The sequence below is a fragment of the Pristiophorus japonicus genome, chromosome 13, assembly GCF_044704955.1.
Source record: "Pristiophorus japonicus isolate sPriJap1 chromosome 13, sPriJap1.hap1, whole genome shotgun sequence".
In the NCBI taxonomy this organism is placed as follows: Eukaryota; Metazoa; Chordata; class Chondrichthyes; family Pristiophoridae; genus Pristiophorus; species Pristiophorus japonicus.
In genome coordinates this window covers 112725926-112751387 of record NC_091989.1, presented here as the reverse complement: position 1 = coordinate 112751387, position 25462 = coordinate 112725926, and the positions used below count along the sequence as shown (strand labels likewise).

At 48.2% G+C, this 25462-nt stretch overlaps 1 long non-coding RNA gene across 1 annotated transcript in view; it reads left to right on the top strand.

Annotated features, from left to right (window-relative positions):
- LOC139278244 (uncharacterized) overlaps positions 1-16554 on the top strand; it is a 76405-nt gene extending 59851 nt beyond the window's left edge. The window contains exons 4-5 of the long non-coding RNA XR_011596223.1: positions 2100-2138; positions 16514-16554. This is a non-coding gene — a long non-coding RNA (uncharacterized lncRNA). The remainder of the gene's footprint in view (positions 1-2099; positions 2139-16513) is intronic.
- Positions 16555-25462: the final 8908 nt, after the last annotated feature.

Below are 25462 nucleotides of genomic sequence, written 5' to 3'. Positions count from 1 at the left end.
AGGCGCAGCAGGATGAAGGCGAGCGTGGCTTTAAACTCACATTTCCTGATCTATTGAGATCATTAAAATGTTTGCGTCACTGCACCCAGGTCCTCCTGATGACAATCCTCATGACCTCCTCTGCAATGTGCAACCAATATCTTAGTCTCCTGTGGAGGTCTCTTCCACCCATTGGAAGGGAAGAGGACCTCCCTGCATGCTCTGACTCCCTCCATATGCTTAACAAGCCTCATTGAGGTAAGTTCATTTTAGGCAGCGGGATGGAGTGACCTGCCACCGACACCAGCCGCTCCGGACCCGCCGAGGTGAGCAAATTGTCGGCCATTGTCCACAAACTATGTTCTCTAGCCACCGAGTCTGCCCCCCTCCTTAACCACTGTCAGAGATTTGAGCCAGACTATTTGCAACCTCTGCACCCTATTTGACCCTGAGCTGATCACCAAGACTGCCGACATCCACCTCTGTAAAATCACCCATATATGCTCCTGCCTCAGCCTATCTGCTGCTCAAACCCTCATCCTTGGCTATCTTGCCTCCAGACTCAACTAACCCAATGCACTCCTAGCCGGCCTCCCACCTGGCACCCTCCTTAAACTTGAGCTCATTCTAAACTCTGCCATCCAAATCTTAACTCACTCCAAGTCCCATCACCCTGTGTTTGCTGACCTACATTGGCAACAAGTCTGGCAATGCCTTGTTTTTAAAATTCTCATCTTTGTTCAAATCTCTTCATGTCCCTACTTAACTCTGTAATCTCCTCCAGCACTACAACCCTCCGAGATCCCTGCACTCCTCCATTTGTGGCCTCTTGTGCACCTCTGATTTTGTTTGCTCTACTATTGGCAGCTATGAGGTAATGCTATGCAATGTTCTGAACATGAGGATGCGAGTGTTAAACAAAATTATGTACTTATTAGTCACATCGTTAACTATACAACTTTAGTTTTATTAACCACCTATGAACTGCTGTGATCTGACAATTTTCACAACCAATCCATAAGACCCTACTCTGCACTGTTACCTCAACCATGCTGCCATTTAATATTTAATCAACATTCTTGTTTCATCTCAAAGCTTTATAGTGATCTGTGTTGAATGCCACCTGTCATCTCTCTGCATTGACCCTCTCTGCCTGGATGGCTTTGGATTTTTACACATCGGTTAGCATCATTGGCCACTGAACCCACCTTTGTGTCATCTGAAACTTTGGAAATATTCTAACTTTTGAGTCATTTATAGAAATTTAAAATAACAGCAGCCCCAATAGTAACACATGTGGGATTTCACTAGCAACTACTTTCTCCTCCGACATCTCCCTAACATATATCAATGTTTCTTTTTATCTTACCATTAACAATAACAAAACTTGTATTTATATAGTGCCTTTAACGTAGTGCCCGTGACAGCTGTAGGCCGTTTGCGGCGCAAAAATTAAAGGAGAGGTGCGGCAGTAAAAAACATTTAAATGGCTAACTTATCACAGCATTCTGGATTGCAGATCGCAGGGTCCGTGCCGGGATCTTGCAGCCCAGCATTCCGTTTGTGTGCTGGGCTGCTGCCACGGCACCCCGCTCCCTGGTGATCCAGTGAGTACCCCATCTCCCTCCCTCAGAGTCGGCAGCTTGGCCTTTCCCTCGTGGTTGTTACCGGGTGGTACCAAATTTGTGGCTGCAGATGCCTTGAAGCAATTGCACATTGAGCCATGACATGCAGAGAGCAGCGAAACATGGTATTAAGTTGGAGCTGCTTCTGTCTGCATACTTGCATCATAATGCAAGTTGGTAGTAATGCTGCCAGAAGCAAGACATGTTCAGTTGAATGTTGATAATTTGCTCATCACCTTCACCTTCTGTAGTTTAGTAAAACTGGGAGAAACTGAAAGTCTCTGCCTTTTAAACACAATGGTTTGAAAATGTGCAACTTAAATAAAAGCAGGAAATGCTGTCAGTACACAGCAAGTGCATGAGCAACTGTAAAGAGAAATTATTAGTTAATATTACGGGACCCGTCATGAGAACTAAAAAATTGATGTTCTGACAAAAACAAAGATTTTTTTTCAGCTATCCAATATTTGCAGCTGTTTCTTTTTATCTCTACAGAAAAGCGCAAGAAAGATTGTGAACAGCAGGAATTCAACGGTCAGTGATCTAATTTTTAAATATCATTAGGAATCTCTGCTCACTTTTAGTTCTGTTACCTTATTGATTGGGTACAACAAAAAGATGAAAAGATGTGACAATAGTTCAGCAAAGAGGGAGAGAGAGAGAAATGGATAAATTTTGCATTGATAAAGCACCTTTCATGACATAATAATTTCCCAAAGTGCAGCACAATGAAGTACTTTTGAAGTTTAGTCATTGTTGAACCATGGCAGCCAATGTTTGCACAGCAAGGACCCATGATTAGCAATTAGTTGAATGATCAGAACACCTGTTTTAATGATGATGGATGAGGGATAAATGTTAGCCGGGTCAACTCCCCGGCTCATCCACAATTAGACACACCGGACCTACTGGTGGGGTTGTGGAGCGGAGTCATCAGCCAGGTGTAGAGTGGATCGCCCTTGTCTCTGAGCAGGCACCCTCGGGGTGGACGTGGTGGCAGGAAGATTGCTGGCACAGTGGACTGGCGCAGGATGAAGGCATCATGACTGCTGCCAGGATAACGGACATTCACCATCATGATGTGCTGGGCGTGGTCGCGCACCAAATGCACATTAAGAGAGTGGTAGCCTTTGCATCTCAGTATTAATATGTAGCACCCACAAAGCTATGTGTGTGCAGTCGATGGCACCCTGTACTATGAGGAAACCTTCCTGCTTCTCTCTGTTTAGAAAATGAAGTCCCTTCTCCTGGTGTACAGAGCCTTTGTGACCTCCCGAATGCAGCGATGGATGGCGAACATCGAGATGTTAGCTATATCGCCTGTTCCCGTCTGCAAGGTTCCGCTAGCAAAAAGATTCAGGGCCATGGTCAGCTTGACGCCACTGGTAGCACTGTCGCCCTGCTCTGAGGCTGCAGTTCAGCTTCCAAGAGCTGGCAGAGTTTGTGAACTTGGTGAATCAGCGCCTTCGTATACACTGCTCCTGGCTTAGGTGTACCCTGTACCCGTAGAAGTTTTCTGGGATCTAAATTCCGCATATGGGAAAATTATTTAAAAACTCTATCAAGTGCCCCCTCATCCTCCTCTTCTCTATAAAGTTTAAACCATTCCAATCAGTCTTCCACCACTCCCACAGCACTGACACGACCCTTATCATAAGTGACATCCTGTATGACTGTGGTACACGAACCCTCCTGATTCTTTTCCAGCTGACTGCAGCCTTATACATGGTTGACCACCGCATTCTCCTCCAATGCCTCTCCTCTGTTGTCCTGCAAGTTGGGACTGCCCTTGCCTGGTTCCATTCCCATCTATCCAGTTGTAGCCATAGAATATCCTGCAGCAACTTCTCTTACCTCTCCCGCAGAATTACTTCTGACGTCTCCCAAGAATCTATCCTTGACCCCTCCTATTTCTCATCGACATACTGCTCCTTGGTGACAACATCCGAAAATACGTCAGATTCCACATGCATGCTGACAACACATAGCTGTAGTTCACCAGCACCCCATTTGAACCCTCCACCACCTCTCGTTTGTCACACTACTTCTCCGACACCCACAATTGGATGAGCAGAAATTTCCTCCAATTTAAAAATTGGGAAAACTGACGCTATTGTCCCCACCTCAAACTCCGTTCTCTAGCCATCGAGTCCATCCCCCTCCTTAGCCACTGTCTGAGGTTGAACCAAACTCTTCGCAACCTCTGCACCCTATTTGACCCCGAGATGATGACTAAGACTGCCTACTTCCACCTCCGTAAAATCACCGTCTATGCCCCTGCCTCAACATATCTGCTGTTTAAGCCCTCATCCACAGCTATGTTACCTCCAGACTCAACTAATGCGCTCTTGGCTGGCCACCCACCTGGCATGCTCCATAAACTTGAGCTCATTCAAAACTCTTCCACACATATCTTAACTCGCATAAGTCCATTGCCCTGTACTCGCTGACCTACTTTGGCTCCATGTCCCTCCCTATCTCTCCAACCTCCTCAGCGCTACAACGCTTCAAGATCTCTGCCCTCCTCCAGTTCTGGCCTCTTTACCGCCCGGATTTCATTAGCTGCACTATTGGCAGCTGTGCCTTCAGCTGCCTAGGCCATAAGCTCTGGAATTCCCTCCCTGCACCTCTCTGCCTCTCAACCTCTCTCACCTCCTTTAAGTTACTTCTTAAAACTTACCTCTTTGACCAAACTTTTGGTCACCTGTCCTAATATCTCTGCATCTCTGTTGTGTATGCAGTAACTGTTAGACTGAATACTGTTTAACTCCAAGAGGTATGACCTTGGCTCCGCTTTATTAAGGCCCAAAGTGACTAATATACAAAATGGCTGGCCTTTTATACTTGGGCTGTGCACACGAGCGTGCAGCCCAATGGCCCACAACAGTGATGCCATCTAGTGGCTAGTGATCCCAAAAGTACATACATGACAATGCCCCATCTCTGAGATATTAACACAGTCTTTTACAAATTGAGACGGTCCGGTATTTTACGCTCCCGGGTTGACCATCTCTTTTCAAGTCCAGCCTTGGATGAGTGTTCAGAGTCTGTTGTGACTGGTGGTTGGGTGACTGACCTGGTGGGAGTGGCAATGGCCATGTCAGGGATTGAAAGTCCCGATTCACTGATGACAACTGAGTCCTCTGATGACTGGGGGTGGGTTGGTTGGTCGTCAATTGTCTCTTCCTCCGATTGTTCCGGTTCGTCTGTGTACCACGGCTTTGTCTGATCCATATGTTTCCTGCATGTTTGCCCATTTTTGAGCTTGACAATAAATACTCTGTTGCCCTCCTTGGCCATGACAGTACCAGCGATTCACTTGGGACCCTGACCATAATTCAGAACATATACAGGATCATTTACAGAAATATCGCGTGACACAGCTGCGCGATCGTGATACCCTTGCTGACTTTGTCTTCTATATTCAACATGATTATTCAAGTCAGGGTGTACAAGGGATGGCTTGGTCTTAAGACCTCCCTTCATCATTATTCAGCAGGCGAGACCCCGGTAAGCATGTGTGGTCTTGTCCTGTAACTAAGCAGTATGCATGACAGGCGGGTCTGCAGTGACCCTTGAGTTACTCGCTTCATACTGTGCTTTATGATTTGGACAGCATGTTCTGCTGCCCATTTGATGCAAGTTTGAATGGTGCTGACCTTACATGTTTGATACCATTGAGTTTCATGAACTCTTGAAACTCCTGATTGGTGAAGCACAATCCGTTGTCGCTAGCAACGATGTCAGGCAGACCATGTGTCGTGAACATGATACTGAGATTCTCAATGGTAGCTGTGGATGTGCTGGATGACATGATTATACACTCTATCCACTTCGAATATGCATCCACCACAACTAAAAACATCTTCCCCAGGAAGGGACCTGCAAAGTCTATGTGGATCCTGGACCATGGTTTGGACGGCCACGCCCACAGACTCAGCGGCGATTCCGCTGGTGCTTTTCTGAGTTGCAATGCAAGTGTTGCACTGATGCACACATGATTCCAGCTCAGAGTCAATTCAGGGCCACCATACATGAGACCTGGCGATGGCTTTCATCATTACAATGCCAGGATGTGTGCTATGTAGCTCAAGTGCAAATTTCTCTCTCCCTTTCTTGGGCATAACAACACGATTGCCCCATAGTATACAATCCGACTGAATAGACAGTTCGTCTTTGCGATGAATGTAAGGTTTGCTCTCCTCGCACATTTGCTTGGGTATGGCAGACTAATCACCTTTGAGGATGCAACTCTTCACCACTGATAATATCGGGTCCTAACTGGTCCAGGTCTTAACTTGTTGAGCTGTGTCAGGGGTTCTTTCACTCTCAAAAGCATCCATAGCTAACAATAGGTCCGCCGGTTGTAGCATTTCCACCTCAGTGTGGGCAACGGCAGACGGCTCAAAGCATCGGCACAATTCTCGGTGCCAGGTCTATGGTCAATGACATAATCATAAGCGGATAATGTCAGCGCCCACCTCTGGATGCGGGATGAAACATTGGTATTGATACCTTTGTTTTCAGAGAACAGTGAAATGAGTGGCTTGTGATCTCTCTCCAGTTCAAACCGAAGACCAAACAGGTACTGAAGCATCTTTTTAACCCCATACACAAGGGCTAGTGCTTCTTTCTCTACCATGCTGTAGGCTCTTTCCACTTTAGACAAACTTTTTGAAGCATACGTGACTGGTTGAAGTTTAAGCAACTCATTAGCTTGTTGGAGTATGCAACCAATTCCATATGACGAAGCATCACAGGCCAATACTAAATGTTTACATGGGCCATAATGTACCAGCAGCTTGTTAGAGCAAAACAGATTAGTGGCTTTCTCAAAAGCTCTGTCTTGAGACGCACCCCATACACAGTTGTTGTCTTTTCTTAGCAGCATGTGCAGTGGTTCTAATAAGGTGCTCAATTTAGGTAGGAAGTTACCGAAGTAGTTGAGAAGACCCAGGAATGAACACAGCTCCGTTACATTCTGCAGCTTGCATGCATTCTTGATGGCCTTGGTTTTCGCGTCCGTGGACCTGGTGCCGTCAGCAGCAATTTTCCTCCCCAGGAATTCGGCCTCTGGTGCCATGAAGACGCACTTCGAGCGTTTCAGTCTGAGTCCCACTTTGTCCAGACGATGTAGAACCTCTTCCAGGTTGTTCAGATATTCCTCGGAGTCACGACCTGTGATCAGGATGTCATCTTGGAACACGACGGTTCTGGGAATGGATTTCAGTAGACTCTCCATGTTCCTCTGAAATATTGCTGCAGCCGAGCGAATTCCAAAAGAGTACCTGTGGTGTATGTAGCACTCAAATCACTGACTTCACACGGTCTGGTGTTGTAGTAACTGCTGTGACCTTAGTCCTTTATTGTGTAACTCCAGAGTGCCTCTCAGGTGTGGTGGGCAGCCTTTTATACTCTGTCTTGCAGGTACTTTCAGGTCTCCTACCACAGCGCCCTCTGTGGCACACCATTGCACTTATACATTCAATGTACCTGGACAATACATAACATCTCACTCCCCGCCCCCCCCAGTTCCAAGAGCCATTGCCAGTAACCTCGGCCTTGTTCGTCCTGGTTGATTTGTGAGTGTGAGTCCATGACCATCCACTTCCCTCTTCTTCCCCATGTAGAGATTATGCTTGCAATCCGGTGCAAGCACGTTGGTATTAGCAGTCCTTACATGGGTGATGAAGTCACGGGTATAACCTCCAACAGATATACATGGACAGTACATTTGTATGGTACATATATTGTATGGTACAGATGTTATGTTAAAAGGTTGCAGGTACACTGAACAGTTATTTAATCCCAGCTCACTGGGTGAGGTACGGTGGCGGTATGCTGCCCCTTTTTGCCCGAGGTAATGGGCTGCGCTGAGACAGGGTATTGTAACTAGTGTGTTGCCTCTGTTCTCAGGAGTCGCCTTAGTGGCTCATCTGCAGCTGCTGAACCATTGCATGAATCACGTAAAATCGAAAATCGCCTTGGTCCATTAGGCATGTTAGTCACGGACTCCTTAACACTTTTACTTGTACCTTGTGGTATTAACTCTTTTCGTAAATCATTCATATCCATCATTTTAAACACAGTACCCATATAGCATCAAAATATTAACTCTTATCCTAAATCATGTCATCATACAAATCACATTACTCAATTAGACTTGCTCTTGCCTTACAAAAGTCACTGTGGGGACCGCCAACGGTGTAAGGCCCTTTTAAGGCTCCCGGATGCATTTCCCTTTTAAGATGCCATCTTGTGGTTCCCACGAGGCATCCACTGGGCGCCACCATTTTAGTTGCTCTGCTTGCCTTTGTTCTGCTGAACTCTGCTGCTCTTGAGCTCGCTGGCCTGGCGTTTTAGGAAGAACTAGAAGGGGTAAAGAAGGAAGAAAGAAGAAAAATGGCCAAGAACGATTGAATCTTGAATTGTGGCAGAAATGGTTCTGTGGATTCGATCAGTCATAGTCCCTGTGGCCTCCGTAACTTCCGTAACTGCTGCCTAATCCGCCGCTCTGGCTCTTGTGCCCACCCGAGTAGCTGTCGTGTTCTCCCGGGTCATACCTGCTGTCGCTGTAGCCTCCGCCGCCGCTGCAGCCTCCTCTCCTGCCGTTCTGGCCACCGCTGTAGACTCTGCCGCCGCTGTAGCCTCCTCTCCTGCTGTTCTGGCCACCGCTGTAGCCTCAGCTGCCGCTGTAGCCTCCTCTCCTGCCATTCCGGCCGCCACGGTAGCCTCCTCTCCTGCCATTCCAGCCGCCGCTGTAGCCTCCGCCGCCGCTGTAGCCTCCTCTCCTGCTGTTCCGGCCGCCGCCATCCCGGCCTCCACCGTAGCCGCGACCGCCGCCCGACTTTCTCTCCGCGTGGGCCTCCCTGATTTGTCGTCCGTCGATGGATTTCCTGATCAACGCCTGCTTTTCCAAGGTCTGCTCACCTATGGAGGCTGAGGCTGCAGGATTGCTTGAGGTCAGGAGTTCTGGGCTGCTGTCGCCTGTGTGGGAATTTAGACTGCGGATGAACGGCTTCTTTCTCCTCCAGCTCGGTCGGCGCTGCTCTTTGGGAACCCGGGGAACAGCAGTCTGTGGAGGAATGAAGTCTTCCCAGTTCCCACGGCCTTTCACCATCCACCTCCTGCCGAGAAGCGTCGGCCCATCGCCTGTAATGACCCACAAAGGTAAACCATGCGTCTCGCCCCCGTGAGATACCTGCACTTCCGCTCTGTCAAGAACAGGTATCAGTTCCCTGGTGTAGGTACGCAGCTTCACCGTGACCGGGACTAGCTTGGGTCGTGCAGCTGGGTTGACCCACAGTTTCTCAAAAGTTCTCTGACTCACCAACGACGGACCCGATCCAGTGTCCACTTCCATACTCACTGGGACTCCGTTGATCTTGACTTCCATAATCACTGGGGCCGAATCGTCGGTCCACGTATACAGTCCAAACATCTCATCTTCTTCTGCCTGCTCCTCGCTGAATGGTGGAGCCTCTACCATCTCCTCAGCCAGACGGTAAGTCAGGTTTCTGTTGCACATACACTGAAGGTGGCCTTTCATGTGGCAGGTATTGCACGTATACTCCACAAACCTGTACCGGTGAGCCCCATGGCTTCCTCCGCAGCAACAGCATGGTGCTACTCAATTAGCCCCCCTCAGCGGACTCTGAGTTCCGAGACCCCGAGGTCCGTGCTCCCTGCCTTCGGTAGAGCCACGTTCTGCAGTTTTGTCCATGGCGGGCGCTATCCTGAGGACAGTGCCTGCCGGGTTCGAGACTGTGTGGATCATCTGCTTGGTGCTGCACGTCGAGGTCATAAATGCCCTGCTGATGGTGATGGCTTGCTTCAGGGTGACTGTGGGTTCAGTGGATAGCAGCTTGTGAAGGAGACCCTCATGGCCAATCCCCATAACAAAGATGTCTCGCAACGCGTTGTCAAGCTGTGTGCCAAAATCACACGCCGCCGCGAGTCTCCTGAGGTCCGCAGCATATTTGGTGACATCCTGGCCCTCAGGTCTGCAGTGTTGGTAGAATTTGTGCCGGGCCTTGAGGATGCTCTCCTTCGGTTTCAGTTGGTCAAAAATGAGTGCGATCAGCTCCTCATATGACTTATCCCTGGCGCTCGCGGGCGCCAGCAAATCCCTGACGAGACAGTAAACCTCATCATCACATCTTGAGAGCAATATCGCCTTACGCTTCTCTCTCAGTGCGTCCATGTTCCCCGTCAGCTCGTTTGCTGTGAAGTAGTACTCGAGCCTTTCCGTAAAGGCCTCCCAATCATTGCCCACCATAAAATCCTTTAGCAAGCCCAGAGTAGCCATGGTTGCGTGAAGTTTGTCCGTGTCCTTGTCGCCAATGTGGTGTATGTAGCACTCAAATCACTGACTCCACACGGTCTGGTGTTGTAGTAACTGCTGTGACCTTAGTCCTTTATTGTGTAACTCCAGAGTACCTCTCAGGTGTGGTGGGCAGCCTTTTATACTCTGTCTTGCAGGTACTTTCAGGTCTCCCACCACAGCGCCCTCTGTGGCGCATCATTGTACTTATACATTTAATGTACCTGGACAATACATAACAGTACCTGTGATAAATAAACAGTCCTTTATGCGTGTTAATGCACTTAAGTCTCTTCGACGTCTCGACCAGCTCCCGTGTCATGTAGGCCGATGTGAATTCCAGTTTAGTGAACGACTTCCCCCTGGCTAGCGTTGCAAACAAGTCATCAGCCTTCCGTACCGGGCACTGATCCTGTTTCGAAACGCTGTTGATCGTAGCCTTGTAGTCTCCACAGATTCTGACTGTGCCATTACTTTTCAGCACAGGAACAATGGGGCTGGCCCATTCATTAAATTCAAACGGTGATATGATCCCTTTATGCTGGAGTCTGTCCAGTTCGATTTCGACCTTCTCCCTCATCATAGACGGAACTGCCCGAGTTTTATGATGGATGGGTCTTGAATCCGAGTCCACGTGGATCTGCACCTTGGCTCTTTTGAAGTTGCCGACGCCTGGTTCAAACAACGAGGGGAACTTGCTCAGTACTTGGGCACATGTATTTTTCTCCAACGACAAAGCCTTGATGTCGTTCCAATCACATCTGATTTTTTCAAGCCAGTTCCTGCCGAACAGCGTTGGGCCACTGCCTGGGACAATCCATAGCAGCAACTCGTGAACCGCACCGTCATATGACACTTTAATTGTGGCATTGCCAATCACCGTTATGAGTTCTTTGCTGCTTGTGCGCAACTTGGCATTGACTGGACTCAGCCTGGGCCTCACAGCCTTAGTATCTCACAACTTGTCGAATGCCCTCTGGCTCATTATCGATTGACTCACCCCCATGTCCAGTTCAGTTGATACCGACACCCCATTAAATTTCATGTTGATCATTATCGGTTTGCTCTTAGTTAGGAACGAGTACAGTCCATACACTTCCTCCTTTGGTATCTGGGATTGCGAATCCGGATCCGTGCTGCTCTGACCATCATCCTCCATATGGTGTGTAGCAGCACGCTTGCTCATCTGCGGACACTTTCGCTGGAGATGCCCCACTCTCAGACAGTCTTTGCAACTATATTGCTTAATTCTGCACTGCTGGTGTCGGTGATTTCCGTCACAACCCCAACATGGCGAAATCGGATGTACATACATGACAGGCTCGGCGTCAAATTTTGTCTGATTACGCTCCTGCAAAGCGCCTTGGGATGTTTTACTCAGTCAAGGATGCTATATAATACAAGTTGTTGTTGTTGTCTGAGGGTAGACATAATTTGCATTAAGCTCTCCTCTGGATCCCCTCAACATTTCTGTAAAAGCGACTATAAAACTGAGGAACACAGAGTTCTAGGAGTGTTGTATGGCTGTAGAACAGGGCAGAAAAAAGAATGGGTGATGCTCTGAAAGGTTATGAACATGAGGATGAGAATATTAAACACAATTACGTGCTTATTAGTCACGTCATTAACTATACAACTTTAGTTTTATTAATCACGTGTGAACTACTGTGATCTGACAATTTTCAGAACCAATCCACTAGAACCTACTCTGCACTGTTACCTCAACGATGCTGCCATTTAATATGTAATCAACATTCTTGTTTCATTGATTTGATGTTAGTGATTGTCCACTGGGAACCCACTTTGGTGTCATCCGAAACTTTGGAAATATTCTTACTTTTGAGTCACTTATAGGAATTTAAAATGACAGCAGCCCCAACAGTGACATGTGTTGAATTTCACTAGCAACTAGTTTCTGCTCCGACATCTTCCAAACATATAGCTGTTAAGTATCTGGACTTGTACATACGCTGTACAGCCACCAGAGGGCTAATTCCCCGGAGTCCCAAGGGATCTCATAATCCCTTGGGAGCACAGGTATTTAAGGAGGTTTCACAGGTTGGAGAGGCACCCTGGAGACCTGTAATAAAAGACTAAGGTCACACTTTACTTTGAGCTCACAGTGTTCCGTCTGACTCTTTCTCCATACTCCACAACTGGCGACGAGATACAGATAGCAAACTCAAAGATGTAGAGAACAGTGGGCATCCTGGAGAAATTCTCGGAGGGAGATGATTGGGAATCTTTTGTGGAGCGACTCGACCAATACTTTGTGGCCAACGAGCTAGATGGGGAAGAGAGCACTGCCAAACGTAGAGCGATCCTCCTCACCATCTGTGGGTAACCAACGTATGGCCTCATGAAGAATCTGCTCACTCCAGCGAAACCCACGGAGAAATCGCATGACGATTTGTGCACACTGGTTCGAGAGCATTTGAACCCGAAGGAAAGCATTTTGATGGCGAGGTACCGGTTCTACACCTACAAAACATCTGAAGGCCAGGAAGTGGCGAGTTATGTCGCCGAGCTAAGATGCCTTGCAGGACATTGCGAATTTGAAGGGCATTTGGAGCACATGCTCAGAGACTTTTTCATACTTGGCATTGGCCACGAAGCCATACTTCGCAAACTTTTGACTGTAGAGACCCCAACCTTGAGTAAGGCCATGGCGATAGCCCAGGCATTCATTGCCACCAGTGACAATACCAAGCAAATCTCTCAGCACGCAAGTGATGTTGTTTTCGAATTATAACGGACAGGGCAGGTCACAGATACCAGCAGCTACATGTCCGCAGATGTCTCAGAGTCCACCATCAAAGGTGATGAATGCGAGGCCATTAACACCTTGTTGGCGCTGCAGGGGTGATCATCGTTTCCATTCACGCCGATTCAAAGGATACATTTGCAAGGGCTGTGGAACAATGGGACACCTCCAACGAGTGAGCAGGCGAGCTGCTAGGCCTGCTAAACCTGCAAACCACCACATTGCAGAGGAGGACAGAACCACGGAGGATCACGATGAAACAGAAACTCTGAGAGAGGGGAGCAGAGGTACATGGGATGCACACATTCACGACGAATTGTCCCCCGATAATGCTGAAGGTTGAACTAAATGGACTCCCGGTGTCAATGCAGCTGGACACGGGAGTGAGCCAGTCCATCATGGGCAAAAAGACTTTCGAAAGGTTGTGGTGCAACAAGGCCTCAAGGCCAGTCTTAATTCTGATTCGCATGAAACTTAGAACTTACACTAAAGAACTGATTCCTGTAATCGGCAGTGCTACCGTAAAGGTCTCCTACAATGGAGCGGTGCACAAGCTACCACTCTGGCTGGTACCGGGCGATGGTCCCATGCTGCTCGGCAGGAGCTGGCTGGGAAAGATACGCTGGAACTGGGATGACATCTGAGCGCTATCGCCCGTTGACGACACTTCATGTGCACAGGTCTTAAACAAATTTCCTTCGCTGTTCGAACCAGGCATCGGGAAATTCCAAGGAGCAAAAGTGCAGATCCACCTAATTCCGGGGGCGCGACCCATCCATCACAAGGCGAGAGCAGTCCCGTACATGATGACAGAAAGGGTAGAAATCGAGCTCGACCGGCTACAAAGAGAGGGCATCATCTCACTGATCGAGTTCAGCGAGTCGGCCAGTCCTATTGTTCCAGTCCTCAAGTTAGACGACATCGTCAGAATCTATGGCGATTAAAAAGTACCGATCAATCGTTTCTCCCTGCAGACCAATACCCACTACCAAAAGCCGACGACCTCTTTGCAACGCTGGTGGGAGGAAAGACGTTCATGAAGCTGGACCTGACCTCAGCCTATATGATGCAGGAACTGGAGGAATCATCGAAGGCCCTCACCTGCATCAACACGCACAAAGGTCTTTTTGTTTATAACAGATGCCCGTTTGGAATCCGATCAGTGGCGGCGATATTCCAGAGAAACATGGAAAGTTTATTTAAGTCGGTCCCACAAACCGTGGTCTTCCAGGACAACATCTTGGTCACAGGTCGGAACACAATTGAGCATCTGCAGAACCTGGAGGAGGTTCTTAGTCTGCTCAACCACGTGGGGCTCAGGTTAAAATGCTCGAAGTGCATTTTCCTGGCGTCTGAACTTGGACCAAATGAAACTCAGATTCACGGACGACCCTGAGCAACCCATCTTGGACCCTACCTTTTTTGATCCCCCAACACACACACCAGTGGCAACCGGCACCATGGTTGACCGTCACTGCCCGGCAGATCAAAACCTGGACAAGCCAGGATCCCTTATTATCTCTAGTCAAAAGCTGTGTGCTTCATGGGAGCTGGTCCAGTGTCCCAGTGGAAATGCAGGAAGAGATAAAGGTGTTCCAGCGGCGCAAAGCTGAAATGTCTACACAGGCAGACTGCCTTCAGTGGGGCAATCGAGTAGTGGTCCCCAAGAAGGGCAGCGACACCTTCATCAATGACCTCCACAGTACCCACTCAGGCATTGTAATGATGAAAGCGATAGCCAGATCCCACGTGTGGTGGCCCGGTATCGATGCGGACTTAGAGTCCTGCGTTCACAGATGTAATACATGCTCACAGTTAAGCAATGTACCCAGGGAGGCGCCGCTAAGTTTATGGTCTTGGCCCTCCAAACCGTGGTCTAGGGTACACGTCGACTATGCAGGCCCATTCTTGGGTAAAATGTTCCTTGTGGTTGTAGACACGTACTCCAAGTGGATTGAATGTGAGATAATGTCGGCTAGCACGTCCGCTGGCACCACTGAAAGCCTGCAGGCCATGATTGCCACACATGGCTTACCCGATGTCCTGGTGAGCGACAATGGGTCACGTTTTACCAGTGCTGAGTTCAAAGAATTTATGACCCGTAACGGAATCAAACATGTCACATCTGCCCCATTTAAAGCAGCGTGCAATGGTCAGGCAGAGAGAGCAGTGCAAACCATCAAGCAAGGCTTGAAGAGAGTAACTGAAGGCTCATTGCAGACTCGCCTATCCTGAGTCCTGCTTAGCTACCGCACAAAACCCCACTCACTCACTGGGATCCCACCTGCTGAACTGCTCATGAAAAGAGTACTTAAGACAAGGCTCTCGTTAGTTCACCCTGATCTACATGAACAGGTAGAGAGCAGGCGGCTTCAACAAAGTGCATACCATGATAGCGCAAATGTGTCACACGAGATTGAAGTCAATGATCCTGTATTTGTATTAAATTATGGACAAGGTCTCAAGTGGTTTCCCGGCACTGTCATGGCCAAAGAGGGGTCAGGGTGTTTCGGGTCAAACTTTCAAATGGACTCATTCACCGGAAACACTTGGACCAAATGAAACTCAGGTTCACGAACTATCCTGAGCAACCCACCTTGGACCCTACCTTTTTTGATCCCCCAACATACACACCAGTGGCAACTGGCACCATGGTTCACCACGAAGCAGAACCCATCATCCACAGCAGCCCTACAGGGCCCAACACACCAGGCAGCCCAGCAAGGCCAGCTGCACAGCAGCCCAGCGAGGGCCCAGCAAATGATTCAACAACACCAGCTTTCACACCGAGACAATCAACCAGGGCAAGAAGGGCCCCAGATCGACTCACATTGAAAATAGTTACACTATTGACTTTAGGGGGGAATGTTGTTATGTATCTGGACTTGTATTTACTCTGTACAGCCACCAGAGGGCTCATTGCCCGGAGTCCCAAGGGATCTCATAATCCCTTGGGAGCACAGGTATTTAAGAAGGCTTCACAGGTTGGAGAGGCACTCTGGAGACCTGCAATAAAAAACTACGGTCACACTTTACTTTGAGCTCACAGTGTTCAGTCTGACTCTTTCTCCATACACTACAATAGCAATGTTTCTTTTTATCTCAACATCAACATCAACAATAACAAGAACAACAATTGTATTTATATAGTGCCTTTTAACGTAGTGCCCGCGACAGCTGGAGGCCGCTCACGACGCAAAAATTAAAGGAGAGGTGCGGCAGTAAAAAAAATTAAATGGCCGACTTAGCACAGCATTCTTGATTGCAGTTTGCAGGGTCCGTGCCGCGATCTTGCAGCCCAGCATTCTGTTTGTGTGCTGGGCTGCTGTCACAGCACCCCGCTCCCTGGTGGTCCAGCGAGGGCCCCGTCTTCCTCCCGCAGTCAGGCGGTCACAAATCGCCGGCCGCAGATGTCTTGAAGCAATTGCACATTGAGTCATGACGCGCAGAGGGTAGGGAAACATGGAATTAACTTGCAGCTGCTTCTGTTTGTCTGCGTTTTCCATCATAATGCAAGTTGGTATTATGCTGCCAGAAGCAAGTCCTGTTTAGCTAAATGTTGATTATTTTCTCCTTACTTTCATCTTCTGTAGTTTAGTAAGACCGTGAAACAGAAAGTCACTAAACAGATTGAAAATATGCAACATAAATAAAAGCAGCAAATGCTATCACTACACAGCAAGTGCATGAGCATCTGAAAGAGAAAATATTCATTAACATTACGGGATCCTACATGAGAACTAAAAAAGGGATGGTATGACCAAAAAAGAATGTTTATTTCAGATTTTCAACATTTACAGCTGTTTATTTTTATCTCTACAGAAGAACGATGCAACAGTTGGTGTCAAAAGCAGAATTGCAACGGTCAGTGTTCTAATTTTTAAATGTCATTAGGAATCTGTGCTCACTTTTAGTTTCTTTAACTTATTAACTGGACACAATAGAAAGATGAAAGGTTGTGACAATTGTTGAGGGGGTAAAAGAGAGAGATAGTGAGAGAAAAACAGAGAGCAATGCTTCATTTACAAAACATCTTTCACAACCATAGCATATCCCAAAGTTCATCAGTTAATGAAGTACTTTTGAAGAATCATCATCATAGGCAGTCGCTCGGAATCAAGGAAGACTTGCTTCCACTCTTAACATGAGTTCTTAGGTTGCTGTACTGTCCAATACCAAAACTACAGTCTCTGTCATAGGCGGGGCAGATATTCGTTGCGGGAAGGGGTGGGTGGGACTGGTTTGCTTCATGTTTTTTCCGCTGCCTGCGCTTGATTTCTGCATGCTCTCAGTGACGAGACTCGAAGTGCTCAGCATCTTCCTGGATGCGCTTCCTCCACTTGGGGCGGTTTTTGGCCAGGGTCTCCCAGGTGTCAGTGGGAATGTTGCAGTCTATCAGGGAGGCATGAAAGTGTCCTAGTAGTGTTTCAACTGTCCACCTTTGGCTCATTTGCCGTGAAGGAGCTCCGAGTAGAGCGCTTGCTTTGGGAGTCTCGTGTCTGGCATGTGAACTATGTGGCCTGCCCAGCGGAGCTGATCAAGTGTGGTCAGTGCGTTGATGCTGGGGATGTTGGCCTGGTTGAGAACGCTAATGTTGGTGCGTCTGTCCTCCCAGGAGATTTGTACGATCTTGTGGAGACATTATTGGTGGTATTTCTCCAGCAACATGAGATGTCTACTGTACATGGTCCATGTTTCTGAGCCACACAGGAGGGCGGGTATTACTACGGCCCTGTCAACCATGAGCTTGGTGACAATTTTAAGGGCCTGGTCTTCAAACACCCTTTTCCTCAGGCGGCCGAAGGCTGCACTGGTGCACTGGAGGTGGTGTTGGAATTCGTCGTCAATGCCTGCTCTTGTTGATAGGAGGCTCCTGACGTAAAGGAAGTGGTCCACTTTGTCCAGGGCCGCGCCGTGGATCTTGATGATTGAGGGACAGTGCTTTGCGGTAAGGACAGACTGGTGGAGGACCTTTGTCTTGCTGATGTTTCGCATAAGGCCCATGCTTTCGTACTCCTCAGTAAATACGTCGACTATATCCTGGAGTTCAGTCTCTGTATGTGCGCAGACGCGGGCATCGTCCGCATATTGTAGCTCGACGACAGAGGTTGAGATGGTTTTGGACCTGGCCTGGAGACGGCATAGGTTGAACAGCTTCCCACTGGTTCTGTAGTTTAGTTCCACTCCAGCGGGGAGCTTGTTGACTGTGAGGTGGAGCATGGCAGCGAGGAAGATTGAGAAGAGGGTTGGGACGATGACGCAGCCCTATTTGACCCCGGTCCGGACATGGATTGGGTCTGTGATGGATCCGTTGGTAAGGATCACAGCATGCATGTCGTCGTGGAGTAGGCGGAGGATCGTGACGAACTTTTGGGGGCATCCAAAACGGAAGAGGACACTCCATAGACCCTTGCGGTTGACAGTGTCAAAGGCCTTTGTAAGGTCGAAGAAGGTCTTGTATAAGGGTTGGTTCTATTCTCTGCATTTTTCCTACAGTTGTCGCGCTGCAAAAGCCATGACCGTTGTGCCCCATAGGGGACGAAATCCGCACTGTGACTCCGGGAGGAGCTTCTCAGCCAGAGGGAGAAGAGAGTTGAGGAGGACTCTAGCGCCGACCTTCCCAGTGGCTGATAACAGGGAGATTCCTCTGTAGTTGCTGCAGTCGGACTTGTCCTCTTTTTTAAAGATGGTCACGATCACTGCATCTCTGAGATCTCTCGGCATGCTCTCCTCCCTCCAGATGAGAGAGATGAGGTCACATATTCGCGCCAGTAGTGCCTTTCCGCCATACTTCAGTGCCTCAGCAGGGATTCCATCCGCTCCCGAAGCCTTGTTGTTCTTAAGCTGCGTTATGGCTTTTACTACCTTGTGCAGTGTTGGGGTTTTACTGAGGTGGTGGCAAGTAGCGTGCTGCGGGATGGAGTCGAGAACACGCGAGTCAAAGGCACTTTTGAAGTATAGTCACTGTTGAAACAAGACAGCCAATTTTTGCACAGCAATTCCCCATGATTAACAATTAGTTGAATGATTAGACCATCTTTCCCGGGAGGCAATTTCCCGGGATACAGTTGTGACTCCCTCCCTCGGACGCAAACTGCCTTGTACCCCGTTAGCGCCCCCTGGAGGCACTAATGGAGCTATAAAAAGGGGCTATTTTTCCCCCATTGTTTTTAAAATTCTCAGCTTTGTGTTCAAATCCCTCCATGTCCCTCCCTATCTCTGTAACCTCCTCCAGTGCGACAACCCTCCGAGATCTCTGCACTCCTCCAATTCTGGCCTCTTGCACATCCCAGATTTAATTTGCTGCATAATTGGCAGCTGAGCCTTCAGCTGCCTAGTCACCAAGCTCTGGAAATCCCTCCCTAAAGCTCTCTGCCTCTCAACCTCTCACCTCCTTTAAGTTGCCCCTAAAAATTTACCTCTTTGACCAAACTTTTGCTCACCTGTCCTAATATCTCTGTCGCTCGGTGTCAAATTTTGTCTGATTCCGCTCCTGTGAAGCCTCTTGGGATGACTTACTAAGTTAAGGATGCTGTGTAACTTTCAAGTTGTTGTTGTTGTCCGAGGGTAAATAATATTTGCTTTAAGCTCTCCTCTGGATCCCCTCCAATTATGTGACATCATTTCTGTAAAAGCGAATACAAACTGAACACAGTACTCCAAATATATCCTCACCAGGACCAGATGCAACTATAACATTACCTGCCTAGACTTAAGACACACTCTTAGCTATATATTCTTCGCCTTCTTCAGTACCTGTCAACTCCTGTGATCTAACTACTTTTTGCAACGTAAGTTTATTGCAACTTGCTTCATGAACATGATTTCATAGGTTTATACTTATTTGTGTTGAACCCCATCTCTGCTATTGAACAACCTGTCCAGATCGCTTTTGATTTTAACACACTGGATAGCATCATTGGCCACTGCACACACCTTGATGTCACCTCAAACACCTTAGAAATATTCTATCTTCTGAGTTATTTATAGAAATTCAGACAACACCAGCCCCAACTGAAGGATTCCACTGGAAGCTTGTTTTCACTCGGACACCTTCCCAATATTTACGATTGCTTCTGTTTATCACGACTGGAACATCACTTTACAAGTGTGATAGAATGGGGCAAGTGAGGGAGCCATTTGCAATCCCTGCTGTGCTTAGTTGGGTCAAAGAAACAGTCCGTGATCTCCCATTGATTTGGGTCCACTGCTCGCTCTGTAGGAAAGCTGGAAACTGGAAGCGAATTCCTGGAATGGAGAACTGGTGATAGAAATTGTATGTGTGGTGCTCATTTTTTGGTGTAAAATGAGTACGAAGCATATTATTTTTGCTCCATCTGTGCAGGTACTGTTTCCACCACTATATTCATGAGGCAATAGTGTATTTGGAGTTCAGCTTCCATAAGAAATGGCCATTACATGTTTGGCTCTTTATCCTTAAAGTGGAATCTGCTCAACAGTTGTTTTAAGTAGCTGTTTGTTGATGGAACAATTTCTGTGTTTATTTCATGATGTCGTGCATTTCATTACTTCAGCAATATAACCTTCTTAAAGCTGCCCAGTTTAGAAAATAAACAGATTGTCGAAAGCAGACAGCGTGTTTTTTTGAGGCTGTTCTTGGGTACACTGTCAGTGCAACATAGCAGGAGGTTTCACTACATCCGACCAGGCCGTCCAAACAGGCAATTAAAGAATATATCTGATGTGCCACAAAAATAAACAACAGAAAATCAGTATGTAGAATATTTCCTAATCTAACAGGCCAAAGAAAGTGAACATGTTTTGGATGTAAAAAGCTTAAAATACTTTGGAAAAAACTGCTGGGATTTTCGGAAACAATGGAATAGGTTGCAGCGAAAGAATGGCGTTCACCGCTCATCACGCTGGCAGCCGGCCACAAACTTTTGGCGACCTTTTAAGCGTAAAGTTGTGCGATTTAAAGATAATTTCCAGCACGGTGCCCTCTCCAGGGATCTGGGCGTCTGTGAGCAGGGAAAGCAAAGGTGTGGCTCTTCAACCAATCAGATTGAAGAATCCTCACTGAGACAAGCAGGCCCCAATCTTGACTGCGGAGGAGTGTTCTGAATGGGGGGGCAGGAGTTTTGGTCAGGCCCTGCACACTGTGCAGCTTTAATGTCCCAGTGTGTGTTTTTGTCCAGCAGGTTCCCCGCCTGGAAGCCAACCTGATTGACAGGCTTGGCTCCCTATCAGGCAGGGAATGTTGCAGACCAGAAGCAGATAGGGAGCCTGCAGCTGGGTTATTGGCAGTGTGGAGGCGGGCAAGGTGGGTGGGGGGGGAGTGGTGGCATCTGGATCTTTGGGGAGGGTAGTGACTGATCCCAGGGAAGGGAGTCCTCTGATCGCAGGGGCGGCGGTTGGGGGGAGCTGATGTTCCGATGGCAGACAGTGAAGCAGGTGAGCTTGGTGGACTGGGAGGAAGCTGTCGCGCTCCATCTGGCCCATAAACAGTCCTTTAAAGGCACTTGGGTCTGAAGTTGCCCTCTGCCCGAAACATGGCGCCTCTACCTATTTTTAAGAGTTCTCTCTGTCCCAATGCACGGGGCGGACAATCTAGAGAAATTCAGCTCTTCGAATTTATTTTTGTATCGGGGCGGAAGTGGTGTCATCAGCCAGTCAGAATGGCCGTTGCTCCGAGTCATGAGCGCCGCGCAGATGACATCAGCACCACGCGGACGTGCCACAAGGTTCTTCCCCTTCAGCTGAAGGGGTGGGCTGCTGTGAACTCTGCAGCCACTTAAGTGGCAAACACTGGGCCACCAGGGAGGGTTTTGGCCAGGCCAGTGGCCCGGTACCCAATAGGGGGTGCTGGGTTGCCTGTTGGCAAAATGGCACGTTGTGTGGGAGAGATTCAAATTATCTTCAACGATTCAAGATCCTCTGCAATTTATATTTGAAACGAACTATTTCAATACTTGTTTTTTGGCGATCCGGCCGAACCCACGGCCACCATTGTCGGGCCGACCTGGCAGTCGGCTGACAATTAAAATAAAATGGCAGCCGCGGCAGTGCACCCTCCGCTTTAAGGGCGAATGTGCCGCCCAGCCGCAAGAAGGTTCCTGCCAGGAAAGTCTGTCAGTGGCATTGACCCGTGGGGGTCGCCGCAGGTCTGTAATGGGTCGGTGCGCGCACGACGTGGTGGGAAAACGGGTGGGTTGGTCCCGTACACCCCTCCAAAAATAAAGGAGGGCAATTTACCCCCACTCCCCCCCCCCCCCCCCGCCACCTCTCTCATCGAGCAGTGAGTCCTTACCAACCTGTGGCCGACTCTTTGAGGCCATCACGACTCTTATAGAAAGGGACAATTTTGGCCCTACTTAGCTCTTCCAAGAAGCAATCGTTTCCTGAGGCCTGGGAAATGCAGCTGGACAGGGTTAGACCTGGAAGCCAGGTTAAATCTGAGGCATGCAGCCTCATTATAACATTTAAATGACTAACCTGCCTCCTGAGATTAGGTTTCCTGCCCACCACCCCACCCCCACCCAATCCCGTCTCCATTACAACCAAAAGTGGGTGGTTGGAGGTGGGTTAAGTTTGAGATTTTTTAATTTTCATATCTCACCCATCGAAAATCTACCCATTTCTGGCTGTTAAAATTCCCATCCCCCCTCGAGTCTAAACCAAGAAGTATCAACCAGGAAGTATAATTTAGATTTAATTCAAAGTAAAATCGTGTACAGACAATGAAATAAAGAGAGGGAAAGAAAGATAGGTTTCAGACAGAGATAAAAGAGAGACCGAAAAAGTTTTAAAAAATATATACATTACATTTTTTTAAACCTCCCAACATTATTTAAATCCTGAAGGAATGAGACTCAACACGTGTAAAATTAAATTTTCAGTGCCAGAGATGTTGTTTGGCTGTAATTATCACTTCTCACACCGTCATAAATTCAGTGCCGAGTCTATCAACACAGAGCGTTACAGCACAGCCCATGGAGGAGCAAGGTAACTTGGACAGCAATTTCAGGATTTCCACGTTTAACTCTACGTGTGCGGACTCTGGAAGTTGCTGTCCAATTTATTCCATAATAACTGAGCGCTGATCTCCTCACCGTTATTCCTATCACAAAATCTGGGCCAATTAATAGATTATTTGTCTTTATTGGCGAGGCGTTCTTCTTGCGTATGGCAGTAACAAAGCAAGGGGGGCAAAATTGGCACACTGTGTGCCTCCCGTTAGTGCCTCCGGACGGGCGCAAGTGTGTTTTTGCCCATGATGAAGGGGTGCTACTGGCTCCCGCAAAATTGCGCGGGTGTTCGCCCCAATCCCGCCGGTTGCACCCTGCTCCCACTGGTAGCGCCCCAGGCGTCTGCATCTCTGGTGATGATGTCATCGCTGTGCGCAGCGACCCGTTTTCGCCCCACGGCGGTAATCAGGCAGTGCCCCATGAGGCTGTTGTGGGCGATGTCGGTGCCAGCCTTGCGGGTCGCGAACCGGGCCGCACTGCACTCTTGGGGCGAAATTTAAAGGGGAGCTAGGCGACATTTTTATTTTTCGGCCGACGTACCTGTCCAGTCTCCGTGTGATTTTTCCAGGGTCCGTGCCGCGATGGTGCAGCCAAGCACTTTGCTTCAGTGCCGGGCTGTAGCCACAACAATTCATATCCCCGGTGGACGAGTGGAGACCCTCTCAAACCCATGCAGAGCTCACATTGTGCCCTCCCCTTTATCCAAAGGGAAGGAAGGACCCTGTGATCACGTCCGCAGTAGCGCTCCAACTTGCACCCGCTTAGTGCCGCTGACTCGCCCCCGAGAAGAAGTTGAGCGTCGGACCAAAGCAGTAACCCCAAGTTAGGTCACTGAGTGGGACCTCTACATCAGGCGCAGGAAGTCCCATCTCACCTCGCCTCAGTTACCACCCCTAAATGGGACTTTACACAATGTGCTCCCCAAATGTCAATATCTAAGTCAGATATCTAGGCCAAAGATTCATATCTAACAGCATGGCTACCTGCGAATTTCCTCTGAGGGCAGTGCTCATTGATGTACCCAGGGTCTGATTAGGATCTTCACAGTCACATGATGGGGATGCTTTAATCTTCCATCTATAAAGAAGGTGTCGGCATTGACCATGACCAGTCTGAGGTGTTTGATGGTTGTCGACTGTTTACGAGGAAGGTTTATTCCTTCAGGTTGTACTGTGGAGTCCTCTATAGGGAATCCATTCCGTATGTCACTGTTCATCCAAGCATTTCACCATCGGTCATCAAGGCTGACGGGAGATCACTGAAGGACTTCGGCGATAGTCCAAAATAGCTTCTTGATTTGAGACGGATTGGTGGTAGGTTGTTCAAGTCGGCCTGGATCGACTTGTCTTTGCTGGTGTAGTGGTTGTATTCTCTAGACACTGCAAACTCATGGTGTAAGTGTGGTGGTGCGATGTTTATAAGCACACGCAGCGAAGGTATTGGTGTCGATAATAGCGTGCTGGTATTTTCACTGTAGAGTTCAGCTGGACATCAACGTATTTGATATGCGGACTTGATAGCCATGCCGGAGAGCAGTATCCCACTATAGACTTGTAAGGGGAGCTTGGGGTGTGGGTTCAAATCCACACTCTCTGAGGTTCTGTACTTGCGATTTATGAGGATGGGTGAGTAATGAGGCACGAGACACAGTGGGTGAGAGTGCAAAATGGCTAATGTTGTTTATTTAGAATAGTAAACGCAAAGATAGAGGGCATAGGAAGAGGTCATAAATAGCAGTAATGGCACAATCTCACTCAACAACACGAAAAATTCTCGCAACAGGGAAGGGGAAGATAAGAGGTTGAAACATTTCACCCACACACAACCCCACCTCCCACTTCCACCCTTCTTACCAATTCCGATCCTAAATTGAGTCGGTGAGGGGGTTTGGGCTTTACTCACAATCCTATCAACTCCGGGGTTCTAGGGGGCACTTATTTCAGCTCAGGGTCCCTCTGGGGTGGGTTTTCCTCCTCGATGTTGCATCGGTTTCTTCTATTTGCCTCTTGGTTGGCTCCTAAGCAAAAAGCTGCTGGAGTTAAGCACATCTTCCCCAGAGCGAGGGCCCTGCGAAGAACTGACTCAACTCCCCTTTAACTCAACTCAACCACAACGAAAACTGACTCCCACCTTCCTAACTCAACTCTACAACTCAATGCAAAAGCTGACTGCAACCTCCAACCTCCAACCCCCTTGAGTGTTTTTGCAGCATTTTCTTAGAGTCTGTTCATCTTCGTGCCAAAACTGCATGCCATTGTCTTGGGTCTTCCTTGAATAAAATGGGGTGTGAATCGCCGTTCGATGTGTATCGATCCGTCTGGAATGGGAGATTAGCTGTACCTCCTGTATCCTGTCGCTCGCTGATGGGGTGAATGAAGATGATTGTTCACTATCTCGTCAGAGGTGCGACTCTGTCTGGGCTGGCCAAAATGATTGCATCAGACCTGTGGGCCTTTGTTTAATTATTCAAACTGATACCCTTTGTGTTGCCTTGTGTATTACTGGGGAGATTTTGCCTGGACATGTTGCCTCTTCTGTGAGGGTTTTAAACGAAAAGCTGGAGAAATGTCCTTTTAAAATATAAAGTTGCTTTGTATCTATTTTCCTGGAAGAACCGAATGTACACTCTACCCCCTTACAGTAGCTGGCTCATCCCCTGTCCGGTTCCGTGCCCCTGCAACACTATCTGTTACTGTACAGGGTGGCCACTTTTGGGAGAACGCTATGGAGATGCCTGCCGGGCATAACTTCTCTGATCCCCACATGCACACACACTCCTAAC